This window comes from Panthera leo, chromosome B2 (genome assembly GCF_018350215.1).
Source record: "Panthera leo isolate Ple1 chromosome B2, P.leo_Ple1_pat1.1, whole genome shotgun sequence".
In the NCBI taxonomy this organism is placed as follows: domain Eukaryota; kingdom Metazoa; phylum Chordata; class Mammalia; order Carnivora; family Felidae; genus Panthera; species Panthera leo.
In genome coordinates, this window is record NC_056683.1 from 45,849,018 (window position 1) to 45,867,454 (window position 18,437).

An 18,437-nucleotide genomic window follows, 5' to 3' on the forward strand; every position below is an offset into this window, starting at 1 on the left:
AGATTAGTCGACCATACAGTTGTGGGACAATTTCTGGGTTTTCTATTCCATTGATCTATGTGTCTGTGCTTGTGCCAGAGCCATACTGTCCTCATGACTACACCTTTGTAATATAACTTAAAGCCCAGAATTGTGATGCCTCCAGCTTTGCTTTTCTTTTTCAAGATTGCTTTAACTATCTGGGGTCTTTTGTGGTTATATACAAATTTTAGGATAGTTTGTTCTGGCTCTGTGAAAAATGCTGGTGGTGATGGGGATTGCGTTAAGTGTGTAGAATGCTTTGGGTATTATAGACACGTTCTTTCAATCTGTGAGCATGTAGTTTTGCCATTTCTTTGTGTCCTCTTCAATTTCTGTCATAAGTGTTCTATAGTTTTCGGAGTAGAGATCTTTTACCTCTTTGGATCAGCTTAATCCTAGGTATTTTGGTTTTGGTGCAATTTTAAATGGGATTGATTCCTTCATTTCTCTTTCTGCTGTTCTTCATTAGTATAGAAATGCAACAGATATCTGTTTTGTTGATTTTTGTATCCTTCAATTTTGCTGAAGTTGTGTATCAGTTGTAGCAATTTTTTGGTGGAATCTTTAGGGATTTCTACATATCCTATGATCTGCAGATAGAGAAAGTTTGACTTTTTCCTTGCCAATTTGGATAGATTTTATTTCTTTTTGTTGTCTGATTGCTGTCGTTAGGACTTCCAGTACTATGTTAAAGAATAGTGGTGAGAGTGGACATCCCTGTCTTGTTCCTGACCATAGAGGAAAAGCTCTGTTTTTCCCAATTGAGAATTATTTTATCTGTGTCTTGCATATATGGCTTCTATGATGCTGAAATCTGTTCCCTCTGTCCCTACTTTGTTAAAAGTCTTTATTAAGAAGGGATGCTGTACTTTGTCAAATGCTTTTTATGCATCTATTGACAGGGTCATATGGTTCTTTTATTAACATGGCGTATCATGTTGATTGATTTGCAGATATTGAACCGCCCCTGTAGACCATGAATAAATCCCACTTGATCGTGGTGAATAGTTCTTTTAATATACTGTTTGATTTGATTTCCTAGTATCTTGAGAATTTTTGCATCTGTGATCATCAGGGATATTAGTCTGTAATTATCCTTTTTAGAGGAGTGTTTGATTTTGGAATCAAGTAATGCTGGCCTTATATAATGAGGAATGAAGTTTTCTTTCCATTTCTTTTTTTTTTTTTTTTTTTTTTTTTTTTTTTTTTTTTTTTTTTTTTTTTTTGGAACAGTTTGAGAAGCATAGGTATTAACTCTTCTTTAAATGTTTGGTAGAATTCATCTGGGTAGCCATCTGGTCCTGAACTTTTGTTTGCTGGGAGGTTTTTGATAACTGATTCAATTTCTTCATGGGTTATCGGTCTGTTCAAACTTTCTATTTCCTCCTATTTCAGATTTGGTAGTTTATGTTTCCCAGAATTAACCATTTCTTACAGATTGCCCAATTTATTGGCATATAATTTTTCATATCATTCTCTTACAATTTTTTTTTTTTTTGTATTTCTGCAGTGTTGGCTGTGATCTTTTCTATTCCTGATTTTATTTGGGTATTTTTTCTTTTTGTAAGTATGGCTAGGGGTTTATCAATTTTATTAATTCTTTCAAAGAACCAGCTCCTGGTTTCATTGATATGTCCTACTGTTTGTTTCTGTATCATTTGTTTCTGCTCTAATATTTATTATTTCCCATCTGCTGCTGCTGGCTTTAGGTATTATTTGTTCCTTTTTCTAGCTCATTTATGTGTAAGGTTAGGTTGTGTTTTTGAGACTTCTCTTGCTTCTTGAGTTAGGCCCATAATGCTATCTATCTACTTCTCTCCTATGACATTTTTTGCTGCATCCTAATGGTTTTGGACTATCATGTTTTCATTTTCATTTGCTTCCATGTATTTTTTTTTAATTTTTAATTTCCTGGTTAACCCATTTATCTTTAGTAGGATGTTATAGAGCCTCCATGTATTTGTGGATTTTCCAATTTCCAATTTTGTGGTTAACTTCAAGTTTCATAGCATTGTTGTCTGAAAAGATGCTTGGTATGATCTCAATTTTTGCATTCATTGAGACCTGACTTGTGACCCAGCATGCGATCTATTCTGGAGAATGTTCCATATGCATTCAAAAAGAATGTGTATTCTACTGCTTTAGGATGAAATGTTCTGAATATATCTGTGAAGTCCATCTGGTCTAGTGTGCCTTTCAGAGCCTTTGTTTCCTTGTCAATTTTCTGCTTAATGATCTGTCCATTGTTGTAAGTGGGGTGTCAAAGTACCCTACTGTTACTGTCTTCTTATCAATGAGTTCCTTTGTTATTAACTGATTTATATGTTTGGGTGGTTAGAGTTGGGGACACAAATATTTAAAATTGTTAGATCTTGTTGGAGAGACCCCTTTATTATACAGTGCCCTTCTTCATCTCCTATTACAGTCTTTGGTTTAAAATCTAGTTTTTCTGATATAAATATGGCTACCCTGGTTTTCTTTTGATGTCCATTAGCATGATAAATGGTTTTCCATCCCCTCACTTTAAGTCTGTAGGTGTCTTTAGTCTAAAATGAATCTCTTGTAGGCAGCATATGGTTGGGTATTTTTTTTTAAATCCATTCTGATACCCTATGCCTTTTGATTGGAGAATTTACTCCATTTATGTTCAGAATGTTTACTGATAGATATGAATTAAGTGCCATTGTATTATCTCTAAAGCTGTTGTTTCTGGAGATTTTCTCTATTACTTTTTTAGTCTTTGTTACTTTTGGTCTTTCTTTCCCAAAGTGTCCCCTTTAATAGTTCTTGCAGGGCTTTTTTAGTGGTCATGAACTCCCTTAGTTTTTATTTGGGAAACTTTTCTCTCATTATATTCTGAATGACAGTCTTGTTGGATACAGTATTCTTGGCAGCATATTTTTCCCATTTAGCATGTTGACTATATCATGCCACTACTTTCTGTCCTGCCAATTTTCTGTGGGGAGTTCTGGTGCTAACCTGATTTGTTTTCACTTGTAGGTTAGGAATTTATTTTCCTTTACTGCTTTCAGGATTTTCTTTCCTTATCTCTATTTTGCAAATTTTGCTATGATATGTCTTGGTGTTAGCCAGCTTTTGTTGATTTTGATGAGAGTTCTTTGTGCTTTCTGGATTTGGATGTCTATTTCCTTCCCCACATTAAGGAAGATTTCAGCTATGCTTTGCTCAGATAAACCTTCTTCCCCTTTTCCCCTCTCTTCTTCTGGGACTCCTATGAATACAAATGTTATTACACTTTATGGAGTCAGTTCTCTAAGTCTACATTAATGATCCAATATTTATCTTTCTCTCTTCTTTGCAGCTTCATTATTTTCCATAATTTTATCTTCTGTGTCACTCATTCATTCTTCCACTTCTTACATCCTTGTGGTCATGACACTAGTCAGTTTTGCATCTAGTTATGCTATTTTTTATTTCAGTGTGACTAGTTCTAGGTCTTTTATCTCTATGGTAAGGGACCCCCCCTTCTATGCTTTTCTCAAGCCCAGCTAGTATCCTTCTGACTATTTTCAGTTCTGGTTCAGGCATATTACCTATATCTATTTTGATTAGATCCCTTGCTGTGTGACCTTTTTTGTTCTTTCTTTGGGGATGAATTCCTTCATCTTGGCATTTTGTCTACATCTGTTTTCTTCTCTGTGGTAGGAAAGCTTGTTATATATCATGATCCTGAGACTAATGGCTATATTAGGAGAGGTCATATACTGCCTAGGGTCTGGCACTTCAGGAAGTGTTTCTAGTGTATGCCTTGTGCACTCTGTTGTTGTGTTTTGGCTGTTCTTTCCCTCAGGTTAGCAGTTGGCAGAGTTTCTCCTTGCCTGTACTAGGGAGTGTTTGGACCTTGTCCAATGTGTGTCAAGTTTCAACTAGATGTGTTTTGGTTTGCTTGTTAGAAGACGCTAGATCCTATTTCCCTTATAGCTGAAGCTATAGCACTCTATGGTCAGTAGACTTGGTCCATGAGGGGATTTGTGCTGTTCTTCTGGGGGAACTGGTTTGCTCTGGCTCTCAGACACACTTGGCTTAGTAAAAAAGCACTTTCAGAGCACAGGGTAGGCAGGGCTTGATGTAAGTGGCTCAAAGCCTCTGCTGTGTGAACTCTGATGCTCACTAAAGTCTGTGCTGATGGGCAGAGGGGGGAAATGGTGTCAGCCGGCTCTGTTGTCCCCAGAGAAGAGAGTTTGTGCCCTCTACTGTTGAGGAGGCTGTCAGAGAAGAGTGAACAGTCTCCCAGTGTGTGTTCTAGACGTCCCTCCAATCCCTGCTTTCAGCCCGTCTGTGTCCAACCTGTGTACCCACCAAGCAGTGCAATGCTCCTGTGTTTTACCTCTGGCACACTGGCTGGGTTTCAAAACTCCAGATTTTAGGGACCTTGAGAGTCAGAGACTCATGCTGAACTTTTGAGGGACGGTCTGGCCATGGTGTTGCTAGTGCTGGTTTGTCCCAGAAGGGCAGGTACACAAACACATGGAGGCTTGGTGTTTGTGGTCAAGTGCAGTGAAAAGCTGGATCTGGGCTAGCTGTCCTCAGCAGGTTTCACTACTCCTATGATACAGGACAGCACAATGGTGACTATTAACTCTTTTGTCCCCTGAGAGGCAGTGCCACCTCTTGCAAAACACTCCAAGAAGGGGGACTGTCTCTCCCAGTGTGACCCAGGGGATCTTCTGACCACACTGTCTGCTTATGGGCCTCCACACTCTTTCTCCACAGAAGCACTGCTATGCCTGTCAGACTCCACCGTGGCAATGGCACAGACCTCTCAAACTTTAGTCTTTGAGCTCTGCTGCTTGTACTAATTGGCAATAATCAGATCCTCTCATTTTCCCTATCAATAATTTTGGGGACCTATTTTTCTTGTGCAATCCCCTACATGTTGTGTCCTCCCTCTCCCTCCCTCTCCCCCTCTCTCTCTCCCTCCCTCTCCCCCTCTCTCTCCCCCTCTCTCTCCCCCTCTCTCTCCCCCTCTCTCTCCCCCTCTCTCTCCCCCTCCCTCTCCCCCTCCCTCTCCCCCTCCCTCTCCCCCTGTCTCTCCCCCTCCCTCTCCCCCTCCCTCTCCCCCTCCCTCTCCCCCTCCCTCTCCCCCTCCCTCTCCCCCTCCCTCTCCCCCTCCCTCTCCCCCTCCCTCTCCCCCTCCCTCTCCCCCTCCCTCTCCCCCTCCCTCTCCCCCTCCCTCTCCCCCTCCCTCTCCCCCTCCCTCTCCCCCTCCCTCTCCCCCTCCCTCTCCCCCTCTCTCTCCCCCTCTCTCTCTCCCTCTCTCTCTCTCTCCCCACCCCCCCCACCTAAATCTGTGATCAGGGCTCCCTCCCCTCCACTGCACCCGTGATTCCTCTGCACACCTCCTACCCTCCACAATGTGCCCTCTTATTTCCCTCCAGGTATGCAGTTTATTCTCTCAGTCCTCAGGTTGATATCTTGCGTGTTCAGATGGGTTTGGTATTTATGTAGCTGTGTTTGATGGATGAGGCAAGCATAGGGTCCCCCTACCACTCTACATTCTTAACTCCTCCCCATATGACAATATGATCTAAAATAGCCAAATTATGGAAACAACCCAAGTACCCATGGACAGATGAATGGAATATTATCCATAAAAAAGAATGAAATCTTACCATTTGCAGCAGCATGGATGGAGCAGAGCTAGAGAGTACTATTCTTTTTTTTTCTTTAACATTTATTTATTTTTGAGACAGCATGAACAGGGGAGGGTCAGAGAAAGAGGGAGACACAGAATCCAAAACAGGCTCCAGGCTCTGAGCTGTCAGCACAGAGCCCAATGCAGGACTCGAACCCACGGACTGGGAGATCATGACCTGAGCCGAAGTCAGACGCTTAACCAACTGAGCCACCCAGGTGCCCCTAAAGAGTACTATTCCAAGTGAAATAAGTCCATCAGAGAAAGACCATATGATTTCACTCATCTGTGGAATTTAAGAAACAAAACAAATGAGCAAAGGGAAAAAAAAGAGAGGCAAACCATGGAAAAGGTTGTTGTTAACTATAGAGAACAGACTGATGGTACCAGACGGGAAGTAGGTAGGGGGGATTTGTAAAATGGGTGATGGGAATTAAGGAGTGCATTTGCACCACATATTGTATGCAAGTGTTGAATCACTGTACTGTATACCTGCAAGTAACATTACACTGTATGTCAGCTGGAATTTAAAAACGTAAAGAAATTTTGCATATTTTAACTTACACAATTGTGTAATTGTTCCAAACATAAAGAAGACACTCTATAAATACAATTTGGAAAATGAAGTAGGATGTAAAATAACATCACCTTTAATCCCATATTCAAAAATGAATAACATTTTAGCCTTTTCCTTCTAGCTTCTATATAATGCATTTATGTGCTAAATTGAATATGTACAACTTCTGTCATCAGAATGTCATTGTAGTGTAAACCTGATGTTTTTGTATTGCAAATGGCTGACTTAAGCTTTTGTTGCAGAGGTATTTCTCTTCAAAGATGGCTATCTAGAATAAGCACATAGCCAGCCACACAGCTAGATCGAGAGCCAGCCCTTACAGCTTCATCCTTTGAGGAGCGTTTGTGTTAGAGATCCTGGTTGATTTAGATAACTGGCCATTTGAGCCATTTGTTTTTCTCTCTCTGTGCTTTAAATTCCCACTCTTATGTTTCATGTTTAAAATAACCAGTTTCTTTTTAATGGAAGTATAGTTGGCTACAGTGTTACATTAGCTCCACATGTACAACATAGTGATTCCACAACCCTATATATTATGGTTTGCTTATCACAAATGTAGCTGCAATCTGTCAGCATAAACACATATTATAGTACCATACCATTGACTATATTCCTGATTCTGTACTTATCGTCACTGTGACTTAATCATTCTGTAACTGGAAGCCTGTACCTCCCACTCCCTTCCACCCATTTTGTCCACCCCCGATCTTCTGGCAACCATCAGTTTGTTCCCTGTATTTATGTCTCTGTTTCTGGTCTTTGTCTCTTGCTTTGTTGGATCTTTAGATTCCACAAATAAGTGAAATCATATGATCTGTCTTTCTCTGCCTTAATTCAATAGCCTGTAAGTCCATCTAGACTGTTGCAAATGGTAGGATCTCATTCGTCATTATGGCTGAGTAATATTCCATTCTATAAATATTTTATTATAAATATACACAAATACTATTTAAATACATAATATATATGTCATATCACATCTTCTTTATCCATTCATCTAGACAAGTTATTTCTTTTTAAATTTTTTTTAACATTTATTCATTTTAGAGACAGAGACAGAGCATGAATGGGGGAAGGTCAGAGAGAGAGGGAGACACAGAATCTGAAACAGGCTCCAGGCTCTGAGCTGTCAGCACAGAGCCCGATGCAGGGCTCGAACTCACGGACCGCGAGATCATGACCTGAGCCGAAGTCAGTCACCCAACCGACTGAGCCACCCAGGCGCCCCAAGACAAGTTATTTCTATATGTTGGATATTATCTACAATGCTGCAATAATCATAGGGATGTATAGCTGTTCAAATTACTGCTTTTGTTTTCTTTGGATAAATACCCAGTGGTAGAATTACTGAATCATACAGTGTTATTTATTTTTTTTTAATTTTTTGAGGAACCTCCATGCCCTTTTCCATAGTGGCTGCATCAATTTACTTTCCCACCAGTGTGCGCCAGCATTCCCTTTTCTCTCCATTCTTGTTGACACTTGTTATTTCTTGTCTTTTTAATTCTAGCCATTCTGGCCGGTATGAGGTGATAACTCATTGTGGTTTTGATTTGCATTTTTCTGATGATTAGTGATGTTGAAAATCTCTTCATGTATCTGTCGACCATCTGTGTCTTATTTGGAAAAATGTCTATTCAGGTCCTCTGTCCATTTTTTAATTGGATTAACTGTTTTGGTTTTGAGTTGTACAGTTTCTTTAAATATTTTGTATGTTAACCCCGTATCAGATATTTGCAGATATTTTCTCCCATTCAGTATATTGCATTTATATTTTGTTGATGTTTTCCTTGCTCTGAAAAGCTTTTCATTTTAGTGTAGTCCAAATAATTTAGTTTTGCTTTCGTTTCCCTTGCTTGAGGAGATCTATCTGGAAAAAAATTGCTGCTAAGGCCAAGGTCAAAGAGATTAATAGCTATGCTTTTTTTCTAGGAGTTTTATGGTTTCAGGCCTCACATATAGCTCTTTAATCCATTTTGAGTTTATTTTTGTGTATGGTATAAGAAAGTGGTCCAGTTTCATTCTTCGTATGTAGCTGTCCAATTTTCCCAACACCATTTGTTGAAAAGACTATCCTTTCTGCATTGTATATTCTTGCCTCCTTTTTAGTCTCTCCATCCTGTCCCATTCATCTATGTGCTTTTGTGCCAGTAACATGCTGTATTCTTTACTCTAGCTTTGTAATTTATCTTGAAGTCTGGAACTGTGATACCTTCAGCTTTGTTCTTTCTCAAGAGTGCTTTGATGGAGGTTTTCTGTGTTTCCGTACAAATTTGGGGATTATTTGTTCTAGTACTGTGAAAAAGGCTATTGGTGTTTTGATAGGGATTACATTGAATCTGTAGATTTCTTTGGGTAGTTTGAACATTTTAACAATATTTTTCCAATCCATAAGCATCATATATTTTCACATTTATTTACATCTTCATTAATTTCTTTCATCAATGTTTTCTGATTTTCAGAGTACAGGTCTTTTAACTTTTTAATTAAGTTTATTCCTAGGTATCTTTTTGTACAATTGTAAACAATGTTTCATTAATTTCTCTTTCTGCCATTTCGTTATTACTATATATAAATGCAATAGATTTCTGTATGTTAATTTTTATGCAACACGTAATTCAACTATTCAAATAGTTTTTTGTTGACATCTTTAGGGTTTTCAATGTATATCATTATATTATTTACAAATAATTTAATTGTCTTCTTACCCATCTGGATGCCTTTTATTTTTTGTTGTCTGATTTCTGTGGCTAGGACTTCTAGTACTATGCTGAGTAAAAGAGGTGCCAGTGGACCACATAGTTTGTTGCTGATCTTGGAGGAAATTCAGTTTTTCACAGTTGAGTATGACATTGCCTGTGGATTTTTTATAGCTGTGGATTTTTTATATATGGTTTTTATTAGGTTGAGGTATATTCCCTCTAAACCCACACGGAGAATTTATATCATGAGTAGATATTGTATTTTTTTCAAATCCTTTTTCTACATCTATTGTGATAATCAGATGATTTTTATCCTTAATTGTGTTAGTGTGGTGTATCATGCTGATTGATTTGAGGATATTGAAACATCCTTGCATTATGGGAAATAAATGTCACTTCATTGTGGTGAATGATCCTTTCAATGTATTGTTTAATTCGGTTTTTAAAATATTTTGTTGAAGATTTTAGCATCTATATTCATGTCTGTGTTTGTCAGTAATATTGACCTTTTTTTTTTTTTTTAAATAGAATCTTTGGTTTTGGTATCAGAGTGATGTTGGCCTTGTAAAAGTATCCTCTTTTATTTTTGAAATAGTTTGAGAAGAATAGGTATTAACACTTCTTTAAATGTTTGGTAGATTTCATGCTTCTAGTAATGTCTCTGGTACTTTGTGGTCCTTGCAACATTTCACACATAGAATCCCCCTGAGAATCTTGTATAGGGCTGGTTTAGTGGTGATGAATTCCTTCAGTTTTTGTTTGGGAAAATCTTTATCTCTCCTTCTATTCTGAATGACAGACTTGCTGGATAAAGGATTCTTGGCTGCATATTTTTTTCTATTCATCACATTGAGATTTCCTGCCGTGCCTTTCTGGCCTGCCAAGTTTCAGTAGATAGGTCTGCTACTATTCTTATGTGTCTACCTTTGTAAGTTAGAGCCTGTTTATCCCTCGCTGCTTTCAGAATTTTCTCTTTATCCTTGTTATTTTGCCAGTTTCGCTATGATATGTCGTGCAGAAGATCAATTCAAGTTACATCTGAAGGGAGTTCTCTGTGCCTCTTGGATTTCAATGCCTTTTTCCTTCCCCAGATCAGGCAAGTTCTCAGCTATGATTTGTTCAAGTACACTGTCAGCCCCTTTCTCTCTCTCTTCCTCTTCTGGAATTCCTATTATGTGGATATTGTTCCGTTTGATTGCATCACTTAGTTCTCTAATTCTCCCCTCATACTCCTGGATTTTTTTTTTATCTCTCTTTTTCTCAGCTTCCACTTTTTCCATAATTTTATCTTCTAATGCACCTATTCTCTCCTCTGCCTCTTCAATCCGTGCTATGGCTGCCTCCATTTTATTTTATACCTCATTTATAGCATTTTTTTTTTTTTAGCTCCTTGTGACTATTTCTTAGTCCCTTGATCCCTATAGTAATAGATTCTCTGCTGTCCTGTTTTTTTTCAAGCCCAGAGATTAATTTTATGACTATTATTCTAAATTCTTGTTCCATTATATTGCATAAATCGTTTTTGATCAATTTGTTAGCTGTTACTACTTCCTGGACTTTCTTTTCAGGAGAATTTTTTTCCATTTTGTCATTTTGGGTAATCCCTGTGGTAGCTCTAAACTGCAGGGCACTTCCCCTGTGCTGTCTCAAGTACTTGTGAGTAAACAGTTCAGTTAGCTATGTATTTTTATTGGAACATTAATTATTTTTTTAAAAAAACATTTAATGTTTATTTTTGAGAGAGAGAGAGAGAGACAGAGCATGAGTGGGTGAGAACAGAGAGAGGGAGACACAGAATCAGAGGCAAGCTCCAGGCTTTGAGGTGTCAGCATACAGCCCAACATGGGACTTGTACCTACAAAATCATGAGATCATGACCTGAGCCAAAGTCAGGCACTTAACTGACTGAGCCGTTCAGGTGCCCTGAAGCATTAATTATTGATAGGTATGTATTTATTGCCATTTTGTTGTTTTCTGGTTGTTTCTGTGCTCTTTTGTTGTTCTCTTTTATTGTGATTTGTGATTTTCTTTAGTGTTATGCTTTCTCTTTATTTTTTGTGTATCCGTGTTAGGTTTTTGGTTTATGTTTACCCCTGAGTGCATATATAACATCCTAAGTATATAGCAGTCTATATTAAGTTGATGGTCACTTAAGTCTGAACACCTTTTTTTTTTTTTTTTTTTTTAATTATTTTTGAGAGAGAAAGAGAGTATGAGCAAGGGAAAGGCAGAGAGAGGCAGACACAGAATCTGAAGCAGGCTCCAGGCTTTGAGCTATTAGCGCAGAACCTGATGCAGAGCTGGAACCCATGAACTGTGAGGTCATGACCTGAGCCAAAGTCAGATGCTCAACTGATTGAGACATCCAGGTGCCCCTAAGTTTGAACACCTTCTAGAAGAAGTTCATTTTTACTCCCCTCCTCCTCTATTTATGTCTGTTGTCATATTTTACATCTTTTTGTGAATCCTCCTAAGTAATTTTTAGATATAATTGATTTTGCTGCTTTTGTATTTTAATCTTCACTCTAGCTTCATAAGTGATTGGTCTACTACCTTTATGTTTGCTTTTACTTATGGACAATTTTTTTTTTTTTTTTTTTTTTAACTTCTAATTCTCACCTTTTCTACCTAAAGAAATCTTTTAAACATTTCTTGGAAGGCCAGTTGACTGGTGATAAACTCCTTTACCTTTGGGAATCTCTTCATCTCTCCTTCAATTCAGAATGATAACATTACCAGGCAGATTATTCTTGGTTGTAGATGTTTTCTTTCAGCACTTTCAATGTATCATGACACTCCCTTTTGTCCTACAAAGCTTCTTATGAAAAATCAGCTGATAGTTATATGCAGTTTCCATTGTACATAGCTGCTTGTTTCACTCTTGCTGCTTTTAAAATCCTCTATCTTTAATCTGTGAAATTGTAATTATTATGTTTTATGTGGACCTCCTTGGTTTCATCTTACTTGGAACTCCCTATGTTTCCTGATTGTTGTTGTCTCTTTCCTTTCTCAGGTTAGGGAAGTGTTCAAGTATTATTTCTTCAGTTAGGTTTTCTGCCCCTTTGTCTCTTCTCTTTCTCATGCCTCACTAGTGCAAATGGTTGTTTGCTTGATGTTGTCCAAGAGATGCCCTTAACTTATCCTCATTTAGAAAAAATATATATATATATTTTGTTGTTCTTTAGCTTGGGTGCTTTCCATTACCCTTTCTTTCAGATTTCTGACCCATTCTGCATCTTCTAATCTAGTTTGATTCACTCTAGTGTATTTTTCATTCTAGTTATTGTATTCTCAAACTCTGATTCTACTTTGTTTTATGTGTCTTTGTTGAATTTGTCACTGAATTCCTCTCTCTTGGCAACTTTATGGTCATTATTTTGACCTCTGAATAAAGCAAATTTCTTATCTGTGTCATTTTATTTATGGAGGTTTGTCATCTTATTTTTTTTTAATTTGGGTTATTATTCTGTCTCTTCATTTTGCTTTACTTTCTTTGTTTCTGTGACTTAGGAGGAACAGCTACTTCTAAACTAGAAGGAATGGTCTTGTGTATGGTTGTTCCCTGTGAAAATTGTGTGTACCTGGCAACTTTCGCTCACTGGCTGGCTGGTGCTTAGGCTTGTGTGGGCTTAGGGTCGTGGGGTACTCTGTGGGATGACAGAACTGAGATGAGTGCAGGTGAGGCCAATCTGGGGGCTCCCTGTACAGAAGATGTCCTGGAAGCACATCTGAAGCTGAAATGTGCATGGGCCATGCACATGGTAGTCCCAGGACTCTCCACCCTGAAGGTTCTTCATAGAACAGCTTGAGCTGAAGTAGGTGCAACCTGGTGTGTCCCAGAATATTCCCTGGTCAGTTGTCTAGAGCCAAAGTGGCTCAGGCCTGGAGTATTTTGTGCCTGTCATCTTGGCAAGAAGTCTGGAGCTGTAGCAAGCCTTCACTAGGGATATCCCAGTGTGTGTTATTCTCAGGACACCATTGTGGGGTTGTTAGGTCTGGTTTGATCTACAGGCCCAGGAATCGTTGAGGCAGTGGGCTGGCTGGGTGTGTAGACCTTGTTCTCAACTGTGCTATCGAGGGAAACACAAACTGGGGTGCTCATCAGCCCCTCTGACCTGGAGAGAGTTCCAACAGCTCCCCCAACCCCATACTTTGATAGGGTTCTAGGGCTGGATCCTTTATATTCTAGAAGTTTTCTTTTTCCTGTGTCCCAGGTACCTGGGGCTGGTGTGGGCTAGGGGCCCAGGGCTCACTGAGGCAGCAGGCTGGCTATGGTGCTTGGCTCTTGCTCCCGTATGTGCTATCAAGGTGGAAGGGAAGCATGAACTGTGACATTTGCTGGACACTTAGACCTAGACAGAGTTGCAGGAGCTACCCCACTTCCAGACAGGGTTCTAGTGCTAGCTCCTTGGTATTCTAGTTGCCCTTTAAAATTGGCACAGAGCCCAGCACAGGGCTTGAACCCATGAACCATGAGACCATGACCTGAGCAGAAGTCAGATGCTTAACTGATGCCCAGGCACCCCCCAGTTGCCCTTTTAAGCCATAGTTTCTTTGTTTTTGTTTTTTTCCTGGGCTCTAGGGCAGATGAACTGGTTTACAGTGCCTTAATACTATTCATCCCCATTGTGGTTCAGTGTCCTGGATAGAGGTAACCTTTGTTACTATGTCTCCATTTGTCTTGCTGTTGTCTGTGTGATCTATCTTGTATTGTGCAGAAGCTGTCCAGTCAGCCCTTAGTTGTTCTTCAGAAGGAATTGCTTTATAGAATGTTTATTTTTAAGAGAGAGAGACAGCGCGTGCATGCGCATACACACGAGAGGGGGCGGAGGGCAGGGAAAGAGAGAGAGAATCCTAAACAGACTCCATGCTGATAGTGGGGCTTGATCCCACGAACTGTGAGATCATGACCTGAGAGAAATCAAGACAGATGCTTAAGCAACCGAGCTACCCAGGTACCCCAGGAATTGCTCTATAAATGGGTGTAGATTTGGTGTGTCTGTGGGGAGGTCAGCTTAGGGTCTTTGTATGTTGCCATTTTGGACCCTATCTTTCTCCTTGTTCTTATCTTTTAAATTTACCAATAAAGAATGATTCTACAAAACTTTAGGTCCCTACCCTCCTTCCCAGTAAAACCAGAACTCCAGGTCTATGCACAGCCTGTCTCTACCCTGACCACTGTGTGTTCTCAGTTATTCTCTACACTTCTAGGACTTGTAAGTAATATTCTCCCCACTCAGCATTCACCCCCACCAAAGTTACCTGATTGTTATTGCTGACGGCATCTTGCAATCATAATAAGAACGACAGGGCCTGGTCCAGCTACAATAGTGGTTATTGAAACACTGAGACTAGCACAAAACATTTTAATTTTCTCTCATTCATTTACAGTTTATTCAATAAGGAATTTTTTTCCCAGCCATTGGGTAAAATACCATCAGGACTCTTGCCATTTTGTTCAGTCTGAAGTACTAGTTTCTTCAGTTTGCAAATGCAGACCCTGCTCTTGAGTATCCTGTCCAATACAGTAAGCAGGATTCTAAACTTGATTTGGCACTAGTCATTCTCCCCATTCTAGCTTATGTCTGCCTCGGCTTGGAATCCTATAGTGGATATTGGGAGAAGGGTGTCTTCTCATTCTTCTCCCAACTAGTTATCTAGATTTTAAGCCTTTCCTGGACTAAGATTTGGGAAGGGAGAAGAAACAAATAAATAGAACCTACTTGAAGTGGTGTCAACAAAAGCAAGCTCTGTGTTCTCTGAAGTCTCTGGTGGATATTTTAAGGCTGAGTCCCTTTTACCTGGAATCACTTCCCTTGACTTGAGTGAATACAGTTCAGTCTATGGTTGTTGCTTGGGGGCCTTTTTTGGGCCTTGGATTCTCACCTACATTTCTTGTTGCTGGGGTCCTGCCACGATTCTAGGTAGCTATAGATTAACTTACGCTAGCTTTTCTCTCTTGACTGTGGGATGCATGCATGCATGCACATCTTGTGAACTTCTGAGTATTTCTTTAGGATAGTGTCTTAGTCCATTCAGGCTGCTATAGCAAAATGCCAGAACCTGGAGAGCTTCTAAAGAACAGAAACATTTCTTACAGTTCTGGAGGCTGGAAGTTAGAGATCAGGGTGCTACCATGGTCAGGTGAGGACCTTATTTCAGGCCACAGACTTCTGGTTTTGTGTAGATATGGCAGAAAAGTCCAGGAAGCTCTCTTGGGCCCCTTACGATTTTATCAGCTCTCTAAGGCTCCACCTCCTAAATACCATCACGTTATGCATTAAGATTTTAACATACTAATTTTGGGGGGACACAAACATTCAGACCTTAGCAAATTGGTTCTAAAACGTGGAAGAATTGAATCATTCATTTTGAAGTCTAATTTTCTATTTTTCTTCATTTAGGTACTGAGAATATATTGTATTTCTTTCATTTTCCCATGCTGTAATTTGTTCGACCTTATATTTGCTTAGATTAATCTCTGATGGAGATAACTTTATTTTTAAAAATAAACTCAAACTTTATTTCATGGTTGTTTCTGCTTAAAAAGTCATCGGCATGCAGGCAACAGATAGTCTTCTGCATTCTAAGGTTTATCCCCATCCTAACATCTTTTTCCCTTTGTGTGCGTGACATTAAGTTCTCCTCATTTTCCTTCAAAATTTTTTTGGCTTCCTTAGCATCTCTTCCATCTGATCTCAATAATGGAATGGTGTAGTTTTTTGATGTTCTATTTGAGGCCCGCTTTCAATCTCCCAGGGTAGTTTCATCTATTCCTATGAATTCAGTTGCTATTCATACATAGATAATTATCAAATTTAAATCTCCATTGCAGAGTTTTCTCTTAACTTCTTGACATTCATTTACTTTGCTACGTAATACCTTTGCCTGGACAAATTATCTGTGTAAAATTTTTTAAAAATGATCTTTACCCTTCCCTAACTTGTTCTTCCACTAGTGTTTGCTATTTCAGCAAATAGCGCCACAAATACCTTGCTCCTAGTATACATAGAATTTGTATTTGACCCTAGATTTGTATCTTAGCCCCATATTCAATCAATTACCAAACATTAATTTCCCTGTATAAATATCTCTGGAGTCAATTTTTTTTTTTGCATTTCCTATCATCATCATAAGTCCTACTAATATCATTATTTACCTAAATTATTGTATCCTCTCCTAGCCTAGATGAACCCAGAGAGTTACTCTTTCTCTTTCAAGATAATTCTCTACAATAGAATTAGAGACTTTTAAAAAATAACTTTATTTCATTCTTCTGTCTAAAGCTTTTTATCGTCTATTCTTATTAAAGGCCCAAAATATTAGCACTGCCCATACTGTATTGTCCACATTCAGTCTCTTACCCATCTCTTTATAGGATACATTTTTACCCATAGGGTGACCCATTGTCTTTATCTTTTGTGTCTTTTCTCATCTCAAGGTCCTTGCATAAATTGCTGCCTTATCTAAATAATATGATACAAACCCCGTTTCCACCCACTGACACACTACCTACACACACTCAATCTTTGTTTATTTAATGTCACACACCACCTTCCTCAGGGAAGACTTGTCAATTCCAGACAGGTTTGGTGTTGCCGTGAATTATATCCCTTGTTCTCCGTACTGCTCATTTATACCACTTAGTTCAGTGTGTGTCTAATGCTGACTGCAGGGATATAGACTATGTGCATTTTATTCATCATTGTTTGCCCAAAGACTAGAACAGTGTTTAACAGTGAGTGGGTACTTAAATATTTATTGAACAAACTACAGCCTTAAATAACCAAGTTATAGTTCAAGGCCAATAGTCTGAATAGACAGAATAGGTACAGAGGTGAAAGGAAACAGTCCTTGATCCCATTTGTGTAGCTGTTACAGGAACATACAGAGATGCTTCCAGAAAATTTTTCAGAAGCCGTGTGTGTGTGTGTGTGTGTGTATAAATGTGTGTATTTTTTTTTTTTTTTTTTTTTGCTGGGTGACAAAGTTCTGAAGTTAGAAAATTACAAGTACATCTACAGTCCCCTTTCCTGTAAGACAACTTCTTTCTTCACATGATCAGATTTAAGACTCTTATATGTTTATATGTTACTTTATTCATACAGCTAGAGAAATAGAGAAAAAATGAGAAGAAAGAATATTTTATTTAAAAGATGTTACCTCTGTGTGGTAGAATTTAAAGCACTTAAAATTATTCTTTATATTCTTGGTATTTTACTATGACTATATATTTTAAATTTCACAATCATAAAATATCACTTTAGGGGTAAAGTACTATTCAGCAAAAGTTTAGACCAATCCTACATTTACATAAATTTAACTGTTTATGAAATATTCTAGGTGTTTGCTCATTTTTATGACTTATTTTATTAAGAAGTTGTCCATTTTTTAGTCTCAGGAGATTGCCCAAGAAGTTGAGAAATTTCTTTTTCTATTCATGCTGTAATTATTCGGAGAAACAAAAGTTTCCGTGCAGACATGTAATAGATAATCATTCTCAAAAATAAGTGTGCAAGAACCCAGTAGTTCCTTAAATTTCATATATATTTATTTACATTTTTAATAAAACCTCGGGCATGAAGACATCATTAAGTTGCAGTGTTGCTCAAAATAAAAGGTAAATTTCCAAATTATGTTTAAAAAAGTCCCCCCAGATTGATGTATATTTACCACTTATCAATAAGAAATTTGTAACTCAACATGAACTGAAATTGAGCAAATCATGATATTATTTTGTCTTTGCAATATAAATGCATCTACAATTAAGAGGAAAGTAGGGTATTTCTCAAATATCCTCTACTTTCTTAAGTGAAATCCTGGCACACCACATAGTAGTTATGCCCTCTGATGAATAACAAAATGAATATAAAGGGGTATTGTTTTAGGATTGACATGTTCTATTTGGATAGAACTTGTTTAAAAACTCATGAGATGGGGTGCCTGGGTGGCTCAGTCGGTTGAGCGACCGACTTCGGCTCAGGTCATGATCTCACAGTTTGTGAGTTCGAGCCTCGCGTCGGGCTCTGGGCTGACAGCTCAGAGCCTGGAGCCTGCTTCGGATTCTGTGTCTCCCTCTCTCTCTCTCTGCCCCTCCCCCACTCATGCTCCATCTCTCTCTGTCTCAGAAATAAATAAACATTAAAAAAAAAAAACTCATGAGAAATATCAGATCATTTCTACTTTCATGTTAAATCATATTCAAAGATTAATGTGCTAGGCATCTATGGCATTGTCACTGTTCATATTTTCTCTTGGTAATCAGTATTCTGATTGTTTTAAAAATAATAACTTTTAACATTGTTATCAGCCATGAGACACTTATAGGACTGATGATACTTTGTTTTTTAAAGATGAAGTTTAAGATATTCTATCTCATGTCTTGGCCAGTTTTTGTTTCAGGAATAGAGCCATAAAAGAGTAAAGAAATCAACATGTAATTATTCCAGAAGCGGTAGAGGTACAGTTGCGCACTTAAGAC